General features: G+C 31.5%; 4 long non-coding RNA genes across 4 annotated transcripts; all 4 read right to left on the bottom strand.

Annotated features, from left to right (window-relative positions):
- Positions 1–195: 195 nt before the first annotated feature.
- LOC139099667 (uncharacterized) lies at positions 196–799 on the bottom strand. Its single transcript, XR_011545336.1, has 2 exons — positions 579–799; positions 196–519 (listed from the first exon to the last, which is right to left on the bottom strand). It is a non-coding gene; the product is annotated as an uncharacterized lncRNA (long non-coding RNA).
- Positions 800–2,516: 1,717 nt separating this feature from the next.
- LOC139099669 (uncharacterized) lies at positions 2,517–3,486 on the bottom strand. The gene is made up of 2 exons (XR_011545337.1): positions 3,250–3,486; positions 2,517–3,188 (listed from the first exon to the last, which is right to left on the bottom strand). It is a non-coding gene; the product is annotated as an uncharacterized lncRNA (long non-coding RNA).
- A 420-nt stretch (positions 3,487–3,906) lies between these two features.
- LOC139099630 (uncharacterized) lies at positions 3,907–5,928 on the bottom strand. Its single transcript, XR_011545328.1, has 2 exons — positions 5,528–5,928; positions 3,907–4,182 (listed from the first exon to the last, which is right to left on the bottom strand). It is a non-coding gene; the product is annotated as an uncharacterized lncRNA (long non-coding RNA).
- An 8,610-nt stretch (positions 5,929–14,538) lies between these two features.
- Positions 14,539–15,261, bottom strand: LOC139099627 (uncharacterized). The gene is made up of 4 exons (XR_011545327.1): positions 15,051–15,261; positions 14,916–14,992; positions 14,780–14,852; positions 14,539–14,677 (listed from the first exon to the last, which is right to left on the bottom strand). It is a non-coding gene; the product is annotated as an uncharacterized lncRNA (long non-coding RNA).
- Positions 15,262–17,889: the final 2,628 nt, after the last annotated feature.

The following is a 17,889-nucleotide window of genomic DNA, read 5'->3' as shown; positions in this document are numbered from 1 at the left end:
TTTAAGTTCCAAACCATTAGACCATTTGCAAACGCTTCCTAGTGGACAGGAAATTGAATTAGTATCCATACGGTATCCTTATGTTCTCCATACTCTGTGTGATTTCCAAATAGTGTTTAATGATAACCGACTTGAACAACCATTACAAATCGAACAATATGCCTGAAACTTTTAGTTGACATTTGAATAACTTAATTTTCAATTTTTAAAATGCACAAATTATATTCAATAATTTAACAATTCTGTATAACTATACATTATCTAAATTTACAAGTTTCAACAAAATCTCCATAAAGTAATTTACACAATCTCATCACAAAGCATATTTCATAAAAATTGTAATGAAAATTGGAATGAAAACAGCTAATCGAAGTACAACACTTGAAGCACTGTTGCACAAATCTGTATCACATTCACAAACGGTTCCTGTAGTATCACCTTCCTTTAATTCATTGCATGTGTTGTTAAACATCAATGTAGTTGATCCACAACTTCTGATTAATATTTCCTCTGATGGAGCTTTAACATTAATATCAAAATTCAATAAAGTATTAAGAACTGAAGACTTAAAGACTTACATTTATATGTAGATGTAATGCAGGAAACTGATTCAGTACAGTTTTGAATCATGTCATCGTTCACTTTTCCACACTCACCGCCTAATGCGTTTGTGCATACATAGCACCTAATTGCACTAACGTTATTTTGAATTGTAAGAATTGTGAGTAAAACTGCTGTAAATGCTATGACAAATTTCATCTTTGAATTTATTTAAACTGAACTCTTGGATGCTAACTAATTGACTGAACTTAGGAAGTAATATTTGACAATCCTTTATTTATACTAATCGTAAATAGGAGTGTCGATAAAAATTTTATATTGATAATAAAGTCAAACCTTATCAAATATATTGTGAAATTCCGTGAAGTATACGTGTGACTATTTGACTGCAAATTATCTTATGACTATTCATAGAACAACTTCAAATAATTCTTGTTGTATTTCCACGACGAATTTATTCCCGAATGGACAAAAATACGTAAGAAATAGATGTCGACTGGAAATTGACTTGCTGCTAGCTGGGTAAAATTTTCCAAAAAATTCAGTAGTGTGTCCTTTTTTGATCAAAATTAGGGATGACTTGAGTACATTATCAATTTACGCAGAAACTACTCGACCAAGCAACCAAGAGAAAAATGATTCAGAAAGGTGAAATAGGTGAGAATCGAACCCATGACCTCTTAGTTACCTGGTGCTCTATCTACTACGTTAAGGAACCATCAATTTTAACCGGATCTATAATTTATAATAGGATTTTGTTGCCTGAAATTTTTCATTATATTTACTCAGCAAAAATAAGAGTTCCGATAATAATTTTATATCGATAATATATTTATACGTTTTTAAATTTAATCTGTCAAATTTTCATGCAACTAAACTGCAAAATATTTCATGCCTGAACAGATACGAAGCATGCTCCTGAGTTGAATAAGTATAATCATGAGCACGCTCAATTAGATAAGTATGCCATTGACTGTTAGGGATGATTATTGATCTTTTTGACTTTGTGCCAGCTCTCTAATATTAAGAAGGCCTGAAGCTTTATGACAAGTTCTAACATAATTTTTTTTTTCAGAGGGGAAACTAAAACCTTTTCATAAACTATTCATAGTTAAAGCCAACTGCTGCCAATAAGTTATTAAAGAAGATTAAAAATTAAATTTTTTTCTTTTAAATTCTTATTTTAAAAATTTTATTAAATTCTTAAAAATCAATATATTTTACATAAGTACATGATCACAGTTAATAAAATCGGAACCATAACCACAAAACGAGCAACAATGCTGGATGCACTATTACATAAATCTGTACTGCATTCACAAACTGTTGCTACTATATTTCCATCTGTAACATCTTGGCACTCATTGTTATATGCTAGTGCGCTTCCTCCACAGGATCTTGATAATATATTCATGCTTGAAGCTGAAAATATTAAATTTTATTGATCTTTAAAATTAAAAAAATTGAAATTTTTTGAGTCTCACATTTCAAACGGGATTTATAACACGTAACCATTCCAGGACATTCTAGAATCATATCATCATTATATTTTTCACATTCATCACCGAGGAAATCGGTACACCCGTAGCACTTAATAGCATTTACATTATATTGACTGGCAAGAATTGTGAGGAAAAGAATCGAAAATGCCAAAATTAATTTCATTTTAATTTATTTATTTTTATTTACTGATTTGCACTTTAAGACTTTAACTTTATTAATGAATTAAGGTACAGGAATAAGCTGCAATTTATAATATTCTTGATAGAAGTCAATGAAGATAACAACTTAGCTAATCAATAAATATGACCAAATTCTTAGTATTTATGTTTAATCATGACGAAGGAAACGTGATGTCTCATTAAAATCGACATTTTAATTGCTGTAATGCATTATAAACACTTGATATAATAATTAGAAGGAAATGAAAACATTTAATCAAAAACATTGCAAGATTAAATTGTGAAATTATTATATTTTATTGAATTACTCAGCAAAATTGCAGCAAAGTTTATATAAGCGATATCTTATCTGATATACACATATTAAAATGTTTTTGACTTGATAGCCAGACGGTCAATCTATTTTGAACCAAATGACGTTTTCTTTGGAGTAGCAATGAAATTAATACTAAGTATTACAATATTGTTAATCAAGATTTAATACAATTTATTAAACTTTCAAATTTGAAAATAATTCTAAGTGGAATCATCATGTGGATGCCATATATCCTAACAGGCTGTATCCCTTTCTGTATCATGAAATCATCTTCTTTGCCAGTTAGGGATATCAACCTCATGTGTTAATGGGTGTTAATAAAAGAGTTTTAGCGGAGTCTTACAAGCTCGGGGAAAGATCCATCTTTATTTGCGTCGTTCGGGCCTGCTATTTAACATTAAAGCATTTTGATAATATGACTTAAATAAACGAGTTCTTCACAAACCCTAACATTAAAATCACGAATAAATAGAATAAAGAAAAACTAAATTTGGATGCACTGTTGCATAAATCTGTACTGCATTCACATATTATTCCAGTTGAATGTTGACGACTATGTTGTTTACATTCATTATTGTAGGCTAAAACAGATTCTCCACAGGTTCTTGTTATCATATTCACTTGGTATGCTGTAAATAAATAATTTAAAACTTTTTATTCTAGACCTAAAATTGAGATTTAAATCCATACTTTTTATTAATGTTTTGTGACAAGAAACAACTTCAGGACAATCTATAATCATACTTTCGTCAAAATCTTCACATTCGTCACCCAATACATTTGTGCATGAGTAGCACTTAATGGCATTTGTATTATTTTGACTAGCAATTATTGTCAACAACAAAGTAACTAATGTTATGCTTATCTTCATGTTTATATCTCTTATAGACAGTTTAAAAAGAAATTTTACACTGCTTTCTTAATGAGTTTAGCTGATTGACTGAACTAAGGAAACTAAGAAGATCTGAATCATTTATTGACATTTTACTATCAAAACTGATAAACGGCTTATCGAAATTCCTGCGAAATTATTTTTTCTTTGCTGACTAAGCAGGTGCATTGCTCTTATCAAGAGCTTTTAATTGCCTTAATTTCACATATTTTTGTAATTAATGTCCACGAAAATGTGTAGTCTTACATTATTGACGTAACTTCTTAAAATAGAAGTTAATAAATCAGATATAATTGTTGAATATAACGGTCATCTGAAATTTGAATAATATTTATTGTACATAGTTGAAAACCCCTTTTTCTACAAAAGTTCAGTCTGCTTTTAAACTTCAAAGAGTAAACATCATTATAAATTTATAAATCCATAAAGAAGTCATTTTAATTAAACAACATTAATACAGTTACGAAACAATTAAAAAGTAAATCATTTTATTTTAATTAAAATTCACAATAGATTTCTGATAATCTGTGCTATACTTATAAACATAAATAATAATAAAATGAGGTAATTAGAACTAAGTTTGGAAGTTTTGTTGCACAAATCTGTCGTACATTCGCAATAATTTGAAAACGTGGAATCGCCAAATGTTATTCTGGTGCACTGATTAGTCTTTGATTTCATCTGTTGACGAAAGCCACAAGATCTTGTTAGTCGTACATCTCCACTGAATGCTGAAATGAATTATTTATATTTCGTCATTTACAACGTGATATAATGATGATCAAGATAATGAACAGGATTTTATTTCTGAGTAATTAGATAAGTGAATTATTCGAAGAAGCTTGTCAATCAATTGTAATACTTTAATCCAGTGGTGGACAACCGTCTATTTTTCGCGATAAACCTCGTCTAATAAACTCGACTAAAACCGCAGATGGTATACGGTTCATTGCATTTTCAAATTTTGTTGGCTGCACATCAGTATGAAGATTTGATAAGAATTTGAAGTTGCACTTGAAAATTTTTACAGTTTAAACTTTTTAAATCAAAGCTCTTAAAGCTTTTTGTTTCTGATAAAAGAAATAAATGAAACTTGAAAGTAAAAGTCTCAATAGAAATGACCAAAGTTCTCAAATGAATTGAAATTGTGAAGTTTGGAATTTGTAATGAACTCTCAAATATGGCGTTGTTTCTTTAGTTTTCATTAATAATTTAATTATTTTAAATTATATAAATATTCTTGACAACAACAAAAACGTTGCCAGAGTTCAAAATCACTATCATATCTCAAAAGGATAAAAATACGTTAAAAAAGAATTAGTCATTAAGTCTACATTAACCTGTTATTACGTATTTTTGTCCACTCGGGTAAAGACAATAACTCATGCATAGTCGAGAAACCAGCCTCAGAATCTTATAAAAATGGATAGACATAAAGGGAGAGTAGGTTCTGACCATGAATTTCACAGAAGTTTGCGACATTTCCAAACAATTGCGATTCGGGACAGAGAAATTTAACAATGGCATTCGAATAGTCGGGGTCAGAAATCTGGGCAAGTACCAATCTTAAGTCAAGATAAACAAATTTTTTGTTGAACTTAATTTTGAAAATTTAATGCATTGTTGAATTTATATTTTAGTGTATTTTTTTTTTTTTTTTAACAAAAGATGAATCACGATGAACAATGGGAAAATTTGATAAGACATTAACTTGAAATATTTTGAGAAGCACTGGTGAACTATAAGTAACAAAATACTTAATGAAAATTTCTATTTCAAAATTTCAGCTTGAAATTTCAATAAATTCTAATTTTATTTATCATGGGCAGTTTTAAACTTTTAATCCTTTAATATGCAAATCGTTTGAGCACATTAGCCTAATTTTTCATGTTATTTAATTGACATCAAATTGTCACCAAAAGCCACTCCCACATTTTAGTCAAATTTTATCAAATTTATATTTACGCAGGAGAATACGCAGTTATTCACTTTGGGTAGAATTTAATCAATTAGACAAAACAAATTTGGAAATTATGAACAGCAATGAATTCAAAAAAGTCACGTCTCAAAACTCACATTTTTGATAAACACTCCGACAAAAAGTAGACGTTAAATTATTACTTTGCATTTTGTCACAATCCATAATTAATTTATGAACACGGTCAGATTTGAGTGATCTACAGTCTTGATCATAAACACTATTGCACTGATAACACTTGATTGCATTAACATCAGTAGCTATAAATACTAAAACTATGAGAATTCTTGTCAATAATTCAATTACTAATTTCATGCTGTGCCTTATTTCATCATACTGAAACGAACGAATGTATCTTGATGAATGAATTTTTTGTCAGTCAATTATATTTTTTTTAAAGTTTATTTCCACTTCTCACACTCACAAGACATTTCCTTATCAGTTAAGCATTTTTGATTCCAAAACAACTCGTGAATTAAACGTGATCTTAAATCCAAAGCACTTGTCATAATGTATTTTTTGTAATTACTGCAAACAGTGATAATGTACTGATTAATGTACTTATCAGCAATAGTAAATAATTATTGATTGTCACGCTTCTTTTGCCTCCATTGCATAATTCCCCATAACAATCGCAATATTCTGACGATGTTGCATGAGTCAATGATGATGTTTTGCAACTATTGGTGCTATTTGACGGTATAAATCCACACGATCTTGTTACCCTCACGTGGTCGTAGACTGAAATAAATTTGATAAGCTTAATTTGGAATCAAATACTCATTTGAAGATGGCACTTACTTTTCTGCTTAATCTTACGACAAAATGTTGCATTGAAGTTTAATTCCAATGGGTTGGGAACTAAGTCACAATCAACTACTAAGTCTGAATCAGGCGAATTGAAAGGATCGCTGCATCTATCGTCGTAGACACTTTTACATGAATAGCATTTTATAGCTATGCTCTTTTCAACTGTCACAAGGCATAAAAAACAAATAAGCAACAAATGTTTCATGACTGAAATAAGTTTATCAACTAAAATGTTGAGTCAATATTAAATCTAATTATATTTGAGAACGTATTTAAATTTTTATTTTATTAATTCTAGTGATAAGACTGTCCAATGATGAGGAAGTAACGCGGAGATTTCAATGAATAAATGTTTACGCTTATTTATTGTTTACTCGCACATAGTTCAGGGATTAGAAAGATTGTGTCTGAGAAATTGTCAAGGGAACTGAAATTGAACTTAATTTTTGCTGAATACCGGTTGATGTAAATGGATAGATTGCAACAAATTGTTTCATGACTATGCTTATAGGAATTTCAAGTTCTAGTTAACTAGATGATTAGCCATAGCGTGTCTGGCTTCTGAATTGATAGACAAATTAGATGCATCAATGACTATGGCGTATTAATATGTCTGTAAAGCTTACTTACTTCTTTGGCCGAGGCGCATGTGGTCTCATTGATGCGCGGAGAGAACGTCAAAAACTAACACGAAATTCTGTCAGCTCAGAATGTTAAGGACTTTAGCGTCCTTTTTTACACATCCAATCCAGAAATTCTTTGGTCTTCCTCGAGATCTCTTAAAGCTTTTGTGAGCTGAAGTAGCTTAAGTAGCAAAGTACCTAATCCAGTATAGACTTAACATTTTGATAAAGATACGGCTCTCAGGCTGTTTTTTGATTGATGTGTTTTTAACGCGAAGCTCACTGATTTCTTTTTCGTGCGTCAGTCAGGAATGAAGAGTTTTGAGCACCTGTGCAAAGTTAAATGTAGCTAGAATGTGCCACCGGTGATGCTATAATTTTGATACCGATACTAAACAGTTTACATATGAGTCATCAAAAAGAAGCTTTACAATCTAAAGATCAAGGTTTTAGCCAGGGTAAACGAATAGAAAAACTGTCAGTTATTTTTGTATGGTTTTGCAAGAATTTGTACGGTTTTTAGCATCGGATATTTGAATAAAAAAATAACGGTAGAAATATTAAATTTTTAATGCTAATTTAAATTGATATTTGCTGAATTAATCAAATATATTGGTGTTATTTCTGCAAGTTATCAACAAATTAACCGTAAAAATTTAATTAAATATTTTAAACTCAAAAATAAATCAAGTTTTTGTGATAATTTCTAACGGTTTTTCAAAATTCAAACATAAGTGCTAAAAGCAAGACACTGCTAAAATTGATTTGCTAAAAGCAGAACACTTTCCGTTTACCCTGGGGTTTTAGAAGAATATTATAGGCTTTAGTCGTGCAGTTTTGGATCAGATTTGATTTTAATATTTTTAATAAATCCTCAAGTTAAATGGAATGTTATCTGATTTGCAAAACAACCTTAAGATCAAGGTCTTGCTTAGATCAAGTTAAAATATTCAATCCAAAGCAGAGCTCGAAGTCGACTCAAATTTTAAACTGAGCCGAGCCGACATTTTCATAAAAAATCTGTGTCAACTTCGAGCTCTGATTCAAAGTCATTGAATAATTCAAGCACTTAAATCGCAAACCACCGTTAACTTTCTAAAAACATCCAATAAATCACATAAATCACACTACTTCAAAGTATCGGAAATCCCATAAAATCATTAACTTATACTTAATAGCACAATTAATGCAATAAATCAAAAATACGATAAGATTTGCTAGAAAAAAGAGACGAAAGAAGAAATTACAGTCAATCAAAGTTTTATCGCCAAAATATCAGCAAAGGTAAAAATTGGTGGCTGAGATTAAAAATTAAAAAAAAATTCAATGTCAACATTTTCTTCTCACGCGACTGTTGCTTATCATTAGAGCACCAATTTATTAAATGAAATTATTACAAGAAGTATGGAAGTATGAGTAATAATGCGAAAAACAAGCAAGATTGATTTTATAGTAATACATTCGACTTGATTACATTCATTCACAAGAAAGGCTTAAAGCTACACAAAAAATATAGTTTGTTGAACTGCAACTTTACATCAAGTAATTTCTGCTGACCATAAAAATTCCAATAATTAATGCAATGGACAGCATATTTGTTTGTACTTTGGAACTTCCATTGCATAAATCTCCAAAACATTCACATGACAATATTTCAACTCCTTTTGATGGAACGCTCTTCCTGCATCCACCAGTTCTCTCTGTATCACTGATGTATCCACATGATCTGATTATTCTCACTTCCTCATTAACTAAAAAATATATATATATATAGGAACAATCACTTTATATAAATAATTTGTCATTTCCACTGCACCTTTCTGATATACTTTTCGACAAAATGATGCCTTTACGTCACTTGTATTTGAATGCATTGGCTTATTATCACAATTTAATTTTAACAATCCATTATCTCGTTCGGCAAATGGATCTGAACATAAATTTTCAAATTTACTGTTGCAGTCATAACAATGTATAGCAACAGCATATGCGATTGATAACGATAAAATTAAGAGTTTAAACGTGAACACTTGCATGATTGAGATCTCGATAATAACTGCACAGTATGAAAAGTTTGTGTGCAATGAAGTGTGCAATACAATCAAGGCACTGACTAGCAATTTGAGGTAATACTACTTAAACTAGTTCGTCGTACAATCCCATATATAAAAAACAATATATTTACAAAAATTACAAACTCATTATAAATTGCATTATTGACATTGAGATTATGAAATTGCAATTTTAGCGCGTTTTGCAGTCTATAGTGCATGCATGCATGCATGCATTGAATTCTGAAAATGTGTATAGTTGAGCACGGACTAAGGAATATTTGTTGCATTCGTCACTATCCTTGAGAGTCACTTTTGTTTACAGAATCGTAGTCGACTTCGAATTCTGACCCGAGTAGCACAAGTCAACTAATTGATTCAAAATTTGACACCAGACTGGGCTGACTTTGGTATGATTTCGGATTTACATAAATCGAATCCAGTATCAATTTGCGCCGACTCATTGTCGAATTTTTGTTCGATTGGTCGATTTGAGTTACTCAGGAGACATGCGGTACTGTAAAGTAGCTGTCTTTAAGGCAAAACGACAATTTGAAGTGGATGTGGCCTGACGCCTAAAGGCTCGTGAGACCGAAACCATGATTATCCAATCTTCGAAGGATTGCCTTACAGCCTCGATCTTATCTTCGAGAAGCCCTACTGGCATACGTTTACTGCTCGGATGTATGGACGTAGAACCATATTATGATACACATTGTTTATGGACGTCACCTCAAATCACATAATCACATGCTAAAAATGATTGTTAGAGGACATAAACACAGTTTACACTTGATAGCATGCATTTTAGCCATAATCATCTATGGAATATTCCAAAACCCTTTTAAGACATCAACAAAATTCTTTTCATTAAATAAACCGACATTCATAAAACCGACTAATTTGCAAACCAGACTCTCCCAATATAGTCAAAATGAACTAAAACAGTAAATACAGTGACTTGATTTAAACTTGTAGTGAATATTACAACTTGCACCTCTCTCTTTCATTTGCTCGTAAGTTTACACGAATGTGTGCAAGCTAGTGTGACTTGGCGAGCATTCAAATTGCTCACCGACAGCTAATCTATAGACTATGATATTTTTCAAGTAAATTATTTCTGTATAAATCAAATCTAAAATCAACATTCATGCTTCATTTCAGTCTGGCTTGACGGCTATTTATTGTTAATTGCGAAATTGTGGCTATTAAATCGAAAGTCATTTGTTGGATTTAAGAATGTCTTTTTGTGATAAATGAAGGTTGATAAAGGAATATTCTAATCCATTAATCTTCAAGGTCACTTACTGGGTTTCCTCCGTCGTGACACTTGGAAATTCGTTGAGTATTTTTATTGCTGTAAATTCAATTGATTTTATATTATGGCACCTTAAGTCAGTGGTGTGCATCCTGTGTGTCGCGGTGCACTAGTATCCTGGCAAGATCTATATGCCGTCTACGGTTTCGGCCGAGGCTTACCACCAATGAGTCCCGCGAAAATCAAAAGGTTGCTCACAACTGCCTTAGTTGGTAGTTATGGTCGTTAAGTTCCATATTTTTATGGCACTTAATGCTTTCGATTCAAACAGACTGATAAGAAAATTTATGTTGGCAGCAGGGATGTCATAAAAGGTGTGTCAGCAGAATTTTCTATTTTTTCGGGTGTCAAATTTTGAAGGTCATTGTTGGTGTTGTGAATGAGAAATGAGCAGTTTAATACAATTACGGTGGAAGTTAAGGATTGGCTTCTTATTAGGGGAGATTTAGTTTAGCATATTAACAGCCTTGGTTTGATTACTAGTGATGTTGTTGACAGAAGTAATTGCGATTGATATGAATAATTGTCAAGGGTTGGTCAGCTTGAGAATGCCACCAAAATGGCCATGGATCACTATTAATCTGTACTGACAGAGTCGAGAGTGAACAGGCTTCAATTAGTCGACTTGATGCCTAGTAGATTTGATATTTATGAAATTTGACATGAAATGCTTAATAAATTTGTTCTGATTGTTAATTTTTGATGATTATTGTGCGTTCAACATGCAATTGAAGCTAGTTAAAAATCAAGCTATTAAATCAAATTTGCTTCAAATTATGGAAAACTGAATGTCCAATGACATCTGAAAGTAATGTTTCTAGTCACAATTTGCGAGTCGTGCATGACAAAAATCGAGATATTTGCTTAGAACTTTAAAAACAGCACAAAATCGACTAGTTGCTTAACAGGCAAAGAATATGCTTTTGTGAGTGGATGTTCACCAAAATCCAACAAAGGATCCTGTACGTACATTTCCTATACAGAACTTTCGACTCATATCCGAATTGCACAAATCAGTTAATCGATTATAAATCAAGTTCAGACCGACATGACACTGACTTAGTACCGAATTCAATTTTAAATCTGCAATCATGAACAAAGCCACGTCGGTTTGATGTCATATTTTGGATCGATTAGTCGACTTGTGCTATTCGAGATCCTGAAATCACCAGGACTCTAATATTGTCAACCTCAGATTGAATCATTTCTGTCTGTGATCCTATAAATCAAATTGAGCATGCACATGATTTAATGAATTATTTATAAAACAATTCAGATTTAATTTTAGTCTCACAATAATCTAAACAATTCAAACTACATTAGCCTCAGATGCTTATTGGCATAGAAATTTTGCAAATTTACTGTCAATAAATAAAATTTTAATAAATCTGCCAAAATTGAAGTCTTAGTCAAATATCTAGGCTAACAATAACAAGACATTGAGTCATCAATAATATGAGTCATCGGAAGTTTCTGTTTAACCTTTGCCTGACATCTTTCATAAGAAAATATTATTTTTTGTCTATTTAATTTCATCTTTTGTTTACTTATTGCTTGATGACGATGAGAATAGTGAACGGAAATAGCCGAACATGTCATTATGATTGTGACTTTACATCCAATTATATTCGATAGAAAAAATTACATTTTGACAGTTTCTTATCGATCGATAATCCATTCAATGTCCATTAATATTTTGAGAATTCATTGAACTTTCCATTCGCATGACTTGTCCCTATAATTTAACGACATGGAAAGGAATACATTAAAGAACAAACATTACATACATTATTTTGTATCCATGCAATGGAAGTGGAGGAAATACTTTGTACACCCTCAACTAAAGTTTCGAGTTAACCCCAAAAAAAAATCGATCTTGCCGGCGCCGTCTTTTATGTTTGTCGTTTTGGATGTGGCAAAAAAATACCCTCGTTGCTGTTTTTGCCACTCTAATGCTTCAAATGAAAATGAAATCGATGAAAAGAAGAATGTCGGTGGATTTAATGATGAAGTATTGTTGAAAAATATACTTTTTATGTCTGTTCTGTGAATAAGTAAACAAAAAAATTTGCGGAAGCAATAAATAAATTTGAAAACTTGAAGGCACTGACTGAAAGAATGACGAATAAGGTGTAATTTAATGTATGAAAATTTCATTTAAATGTGAAGTAATTTTGTTAAGAATTCTTGCAATAGCATGTGCTGTATTACTCAGGGTTGAAGTAACTGCTGCTGAAAATTGTACAATGTTTAATGCCAATTACTTATGGTCTTGAGGATGGTTTATCATCAAGTCGAGTAATCATAGCCAATCTTTGAATTTAATTTATGGAAACTTTTTTGCTTGGAAAATTTTGCAATTATTTTCCATTATTTTCAAGCTTAATGGACGTAGTATACAACATAACACGATTTGTCCTGAATAAAAGGAATTGGAATGAAACAACATGAATGAAACACGGAGTAGACGATCTTATCAAACCTTTTAATTCACTTCCAGACATGTAATTAATATTGCTAGGAATTTTTACTTTACTCTAGTTTCATTGTGAAAATTATGAAAATTTCAATGGATTTCCGCAGTTTTCCGTGCTTTAAAAAACATTGTGTAAATTCAAACAGCTTTGGCATACTTTAGCTAACACACAGCTTGATCCGTGCATAATATTTGAGCAACTTTCCATCTCAGATCTAGACCTTTCAGGATTCGTATCTAGAGTTTACTCTAGATACTTATCTTGAGGATCATGGAAGGAAATATAGGAATATAGAATTCATGGAGACATTAATCTCTCAAAAAATTCCGACAACACTCTTGGGTCATTCAGTTATTATGTTCAAATGACAGAATGGAGAAGATCTGAAGCTAAACATTCAAATTTCAGTTGTTTTTTTAATAACTAATACAGTCACCAGAGTGATGTTACGTCGTCGCAATAAAATTATGAATTGGGGTGTCCTACCGACTGTGTGATAACTGATTTTAGCATTGTGCTGTTCTGGTCAGATTTAAAGCTTATTTTGATAAAAGTGAATGATGTGTCGGTGACTAAAACATGTAATGAATAGCAGTAATTAAAGGTTTAAGTCCAAATCGGATGCATTCTATTGACACAGGGAATCCTTAATGAGTTCTGAAATTTAAATGTATATCTAAAACATACCACAAACATTGGTGAACAATCCACCTTCAATATTGATTTGAACTCTTCAAAAAGGTCAATTACCTTTTATCATTCAATAAATACTTTTATTAGCAAATTATATCTCTAATTGTAATTAATCAATTCCTTTATAAAGTAACAATTTTATTATTAATAATTTACATGAAAATGATAACTTTCACTGATGGAGCGTGCTTAATGGAGGTGAATATAGAATATTAAATGATGAATTAACGCGCCTATAAAATTACAACATACTACATGACATTATTGTATGCAGTGAGAATAATAATATTAAATAAATAATGAAGTCACATTGTTTGCAGTTTGTTAACATTCGAAGCGGCTGCTTATGAGGTCTTTCGGCATGAAATGACAATTGATGATTGATAGAATATGATCACGATAACTAAGAAATATTTGGTGCTTATATGCTGTTAACAACTATGATATGAATGATTATTGACTAGTGATTAGTTCTTTTATATTCCTAGCTGGAATATACGTTTTTGGGCTTTATTACTTTAAAGGAGCTGCTCATGGATGGCATTAATGTGAACGACCCCGAATAGCACAAATTGGGTTATTGATCAAGTATATTCGGTGCCAGACCGAAGTGACTCTGGTACCGATTATTAATAAATTCGACACCAAGCAAGAGTCACGCGTCCTGGTGCCAGATTTTGCTTGATTGCCCAATTTGTGCTGTTCGGAATTCCAAATGTGTTCGATTGACTTTCTTACAAAAAATGTGCAATTATGAGTTAACAACTTCTTGTTTTGATTGAGGATTTCCCCTGAAATTAGCTTTAATACTGTAATAGCTTTCTAAGCATGCATAATCATTAAGCACATTCGGTTGTGAATTTTCCCACCCATTTCAATTTAGGTCATAATCTCATTATAATTTAGGTCAATTGTCCTTAAAATAATCACAAATCTTTAACGCCCATGGAAGTACCATTCATACACGCGTGCATGCTCATTATAACAATATATCATGAATAAGTAATTTGCTATAAATATTCCCCCAAAGTCAAAATTAATAACAAATGATTATTCATGCTCAAGTGAATATCCTACAATATTCTATGAAGAACATGAAGACAATTGCCTAGTACAGCAATAAGTATGAAGAAGGAATTGATGAAAAAGTTGGAAGATTTATTACACAAATTTGTATCACAAGTCGAACAATGTTCTGCTGATAAATGTTGCTTGCATGGATCTAACAGACTTCCACTAAACGTGCACGATTTTGTGACATGGTCGAAGCCCCTGACTGTTTTGAAAATAGAAAATGAGAAGCAACAACAAAACAAAAAAAAAATTTGAGAGAATGAGAGAAAAATGAGAATAGAATTGAAATTAATTGCTACTCAACTGTCTTTTACGACTTTCAAACACACTGGTTGTGCGTGAAGGGAACTACTAGCACTTGCTGATATTTCACACTCCTATAAAATAATATTGATTCGATGACATCAGAACTGAATATAATTATTAAATAGTATTCTCACTTTTACTTGCATTTGGGCTGTGTCTTCACAATTTCCACCATCGCTGCTCATGCAATTGTAACATTTAAGAGAGACGGCTTAAAAACAATGAATTATTAGTGTCTTAACATACAGCACAGACTTAAAAATACTTACATGATGAAACTAAACTAACAAAGATGACTAATACTAACAATTTATACATTTTTGACAGCAAGAAAGTCAGTAAGGATCGAATTGTTTTTATATCCACACAAAGCACGTCAAACACCACCTAAAATCCAACTCAAAATACAATAATGTTTGAGAAATTCGAGCACACTAAGAAGATGTGAGAATAAAAAAATAAAGTTACGTCATCGTTAGACTATAGACATGTCTTTCCTCGCAAATGCAAGATATACGCAGCATGTTGAACAATTTTTGAATATCTAAAATTAGGTGAGAACGAAGACATTTTATGGAAATTGTTATGAAAACTCCTCAAACCGCACGACTTGTCGGTAAAAAATGAAAGTATTTCTCGGAAAAAAATGGAACTGAAAATTGAGAAGAGAACAAAGAGAACAAAATGTATATTTTTTTGAGACATTTGGCAAATTATCTCATCCGACATACCGGCACAATAAATGTTTTTCAGTTGTGTATTGTTATGACCTTGAAAAATGGTGTTTTGTTCTAATGATGAATGACTCACGTTACTTGAAGTGTGATTTATATTGCATTAAGAATCAATTAGATGATTCAAAATAAATAATAAAAGGAATTGATATTCCTGGAAAATTTGGATGTCACTTAGTCTTGAGACACGTGTCTAGAATAGAATAATATATTGGGTTTGCGTTAAGCAAACCGGTTCTCCTTCATCCTAAATCCTCTATAGAATGTCCATTTCCTTGATGCATCCAATAATGTCCAAATAGTACAATGAAGTCCTTTTTAAAGTATTTAACAGGCTGAGTACATAACGACCTACATCTACAAAGAATATGGATGAGAGTCTCTTCATCAATACTACAAAACCTACAAGCTTCAAAGTGTCTGCGCATTTTAAATCCATTAATAATAAAATTTGTCGAAGCTGCTTTCTGTGCTAGATTGCCTCAAAGAATTGCTACTAAAAGAAACTAAATTATCTACACCATGTGCTAAGAACATTTTAACGGTCACTTCACATTCAAATTATCTAAATATTTACAATCAACTAATTTCCCCTATTTAAGTTGTTAATCCCCTTTATATGATTTTTAGTCTGTTTTCAAACAATTAACATCTTTTAGCTAGTTTTATGTAACTAATCTTTAAAACTGTGTAGTGATCATTAAGATTACAGATGATTGAGTGGTATCGTATGAAGAACAGGTGTAAAATTCAACGATTTCTTCTTGAAAACATAGAAATTTATTATTAGATGTTATACATAGCAGTAGATTGGACACGAAAAGTTAATGTCTCAATGACAATCCGAATTCAGATCTAGGGCAAGCTAGCTTTATGGTTTTGGATATTTAAACCTTACCGATTGAAACAGACCGCGACTAGTCGATGTTCTAGAAACAAACGTGACATTTCATGGTAAGTTCTAAAAATGGCAAGCTGTTAACTAGGCAAATCGCATTACCTAATAAGCAATAAGCATTTCTTCAAAAGCTTAAATAAACTAATTAAGAATGCTCTCAGCTTGGTCTGCTCTTGAATCTTGAAAGCAAGTTCTTTGCCTTCTAGAAACCCAGTTTCACTTGGGGTATATGAGGAAATTGTCATATTTTAGAGCATTTTCTCCACCGCCATGTGACATGTAGGTAGAGACATGTAGGTATCTTTATGACATCGTGAATGTTGTCTGTCGCCAAAGATGAGTTGATGTTCATAATACAAAGCTTTTACTCAAAAAGCAATCATTTTCTGAAATTGAATCCACTTGAAATTTCCATCAAAATTTTCCTTTTTAATTTTCTTCAAATCTACCCTTCTTTTATTTAATTTCTCCTCATATTCAAATCTTATACATTAAAAGCCGACAAGGCGGATATAAAACACACTATGTAATTTAATATAATATTGAAATGATAGAACTGTATATTGCATGTATTAATCTTAAACAAAAGAAAAGTATGACAAGAATGTAAGTGAAACTTATACAGCATAAACAATTTATGACAAGACTCTTCTTCCTCCCTTAAATGGTTCGCAAATATTTTCACAACTTTCGCTTTCATTCTTCTACTTCCAACAGTAAGAACATAAAACTGCTGCGAAATTGTGTCGCCGTATGTCTTCAATCGATTAGAGATTGTGCGTATATCCAATGAAAAAAATACGATTTTGTTTATCAACTTTTAGTCATCTTAATTCCTGTACGTTTAGACTTTTTGCTTACTAAATATTAAGTTACACACATTATATCTATTCTGTTGAGATAGCAAGTCAATACATATTCATTTTTGAAATAAACAAATGATTTTTATGTCCTGCAAAACATCTTGCTTAATTTTTCAGTCATAAGACTCTAATGATGTCATTTAAAAATATTCTTTATGATTGTTATTTATGAGATTCACGATGAATATCCTGAGCTATACACAATCATCATATCAGTCAATTAATCAACCCGGTTTCAATTTCATTAATGAAGACTTGCCGTCAAATTAGCCACTGAATTAGCAATTTAATTGACATTAATTCAAGTGGATTCTAAAGACATTTTAAGTGTCGTAAACTTCCCCGAGCAACACAAATTGAGAAGAATGCTCTGTCATAAAAGGCACTCATTTGTGTCACTCGGTTTCATAATCGGCTAAGGACTCAAATCGAATTCGAGTCTAGAAATTCTAAGATGACATCGAATTTTTTATACAAATTTCTATTTCTCACTGGGGCAATCACGTCCACACAATCAGCAATGAATATTCTAAGTCAAATTTTGATGAAAATATGTCGTTTAAAGACACGATTAGCATATGCAAAGTTGTAGCTTTATTTGCATAATATGAAG

This window comes from Chironomus tepperi, unplaced genomic scaffold (genome assembly GCF_022539635.2).
Source record: "Chironomus tepperi strain 1889 unplaced genomic scaffold, CSIRO-AGI_Ctep_v1 contig_479, whole genome shotgun sequence".
NCBI lineage: Eukaryota > Metazoa > Arthropoda > Insecta > Diptera > Chironomidae > Chironomus > Chironomus tepperi.
This window is presented reverse-complemented; position numbering and strand designations above follow the sequence as displayed.